Source organism: Morone saxatilis, unplaced genomic scaffold (genome assembly GCF_004916995.1).
Source record: "Morone saxatilis isolate NCDOM2014 unplaced genomic scaffold, NCSU_SB_2.0 Contig15, whole genome shotgun sequence".
NCBI classification, from domain to species: Eukaryota; Metazoa; Chordata; class Actinopteri; family Moronidae; genus Morone; species Morone saxatilis.
This window is the reverse complement of record NW_023339707.1, coordinates 25,069,897-25,072,160: the sequence shown is the minus strand read 5'-3', so window position 1 is coordinate 25,072,160 and position 2,264 is coordinate 25,069,897. Positions and strand designations below refer to the sequence as shown.

General features: G+C 41.9%; 1 protein-coding gene across 1 annotated transcript in view; it reads right to left on the bottom strand.

Annotated features, from left to right (window-relative positions):
- nckap5l (NCK-associated protein 5-like) overlaps positions 1-1,256 on the bottom strand; it is a gene marked incomplete in the record, with an annotated part of 35,069 nt that extends 33,813 nt beyond the window's left edge. Inside the window, 1 exon segment of the mRNA XM_035656271.1 lies at positions 861-1,256.
- Positions 1,257-2,264: the final 1,008 nt, after the last annotated feature.

The following is a 2,264-nucleotide window of genomic DNA, read 5'->3' as shown; positions in this document are numbered from 1 at the left end:
ACTGTTTATCAGCTGTTCTCTGCTGTGATTGTTATACACTGAATATAATATAAAATATCCATGAAACATGTAATTAAATTAGAGGTGATAAAGGCTGAGAGACACTGAAGTAGGAGACATCTTGTGTCCAACAGGAAACCTTTAGAAATTAACAAAATCTGAATAAATCCTGAGATTATTTTATTATTTTAGGCAGACGGAGCAGATGCCTTTTTAAGGATTCCCAGAGTGTAATTAATATAAACTCTCCTAACTTACATAAAGCAGGGTGGTTCATCCTCTGCTGCAGACACATTCACACTGTGGAGTGTCACTGTCTCTGCACTAACAACAATAATAATACATGTTCTCTGCATCAGATGGAAGGAAAAAACGCACCTCACGCACTTCCAGCACTGAGGTGACAGTTCCTCTTCCATGTTCCCCTTTCAGCTCTCACAACGAGGCCACACACTGCGACAGGGATGGACCAGCTCCATGTTAATGCAGTCAGACGATAACGCAGGGACAGGGGCTCAGAAAAATGTCCATTTTTTCTTCTTGGGACAGGCCCCTGAAACCACCCCCACCCCCCTAAAAAAACCCTGCACCGACACGCGTAATGCCGTTACGCCCTTCGCTTCTCCCCCAACCACAGCGGCGTTCAATGACACCAACTACACTGTATCTTTCAGCTTCATCTCCGGCTCACACCTCCACTCCACCGGGGATGTTAAATCAATGAAAAGCATGCCAAAGCCTCTGTGTCGGTATCCAGCAAATCTCTCCCCTCCACCCTCACCCTCTCTCCCTCCTTCCTCCTCATCCTCCTCCTCCTCCAAGCTACAATGAAACGACATTTTCCTGGTTCATAAACTCACCTCATTTGGTTGGAAACTGTCGCCGCTGCCGTCTCATGATGGATCCATGACGGAGAGGTGTGTGAGTTTATATGTCGGGGTGTGTTGTGCTCATGGTGCAGCGCCGGGGCTCCTCTCTCTGCAGCGGCAGCAGCGGCTCTCTCTCCCCGCCTCCGCGTTCACTGTTTTGGGTTGAGAGGAAAAGTGATGTCATTGCATGAAATTGCATTACCCGCCCCATTTTTTTTTTCTCTCATTCAAGAGGCTGTCCCATGCTGCCAAACATAACTTCACCATATACTTAAAAAGCTCCCTGTATATCGTGGTTTACAGGGACCTTAAAATATTCTCTGCACACTTTAAATACTTCTGTACTGGTTATAAATCTGCTCAGATCTGGAGATCATTAAAGCCCCCCCTCACCCCTCGACCCCCCCATCTGCTCAAAGGTCTGTTTTTCTTCTTCTTCCTGCAGTTGGATGTTTGAATGATGTCTGTGCAGAGTTTGACACAAGAAGGATGTTTTTACATTCATCTGCTGGAAGTGGAAAGTTTCTTTGAGCTCATTGAAAAGTTGATTTTTTTTTTTTAAAGGGGCGGGGCCTATGAGCATGATTTGTGACATCACAAATAGTTTTGAAGCCTCAATTGGACCACAAAAGTACCCAAAGGTAAGTGGTTCCCACCCTGGGGGGCACAAAGCCTTTAATGTTGCTAGAAAACTTATATATAATATAAACAGTCTCATATCTCAACATTTAGTTCTTCTGCCAATAATGTAAATTGTGTAATAGAACAATGGTCAATCGTCAGGGACAAAAAAACAGGAAATTTGTCCAAAAAGAATCCTATTTAGTCTGAATGATTGTTAAAAATGATTTAAAAATACATAATACAGACAGATAATTGTATAAAAAGTTCCAAAAACAGGAAATAATCTGCTTAAAATTCATCCAAATCACTCGTTTTACATAAATCACTGGAGTTCACAGTTTGGGTTCATTGTAGTTTTGAATATAATATTAAATATCTATAAAATATGTTACTTAGTTTAATAAATGATAGAAAAAGGGTCCCTTAAGGAAAAAGACTGGGAGCCACTGCTCTAAAGGGCCCCTCAGATGTTAAATACATTATTTTGACTGGAGACAGACGACAAACAACGCTGTCCCTTAAAGCTGCAGTACGTAACTTTTATAAAAATAAGTTTTTGTCTTTATTTGAGACGCATAATCTGATTCCTCCTCGTGCTCCTGATGGCGTCTGCAAGAATCCACCGAACCAAAACAACCAATCAGAGCAGAGAAAGATATAAAGACGCTTTGGGACGCCTGGACAGACACGATCTGGTATTCCAGATAAACATTAAAATGTGTTTGTGAACAGATTTGAGGAGAGAAATAGTCAACAACAGAATCTGGATCA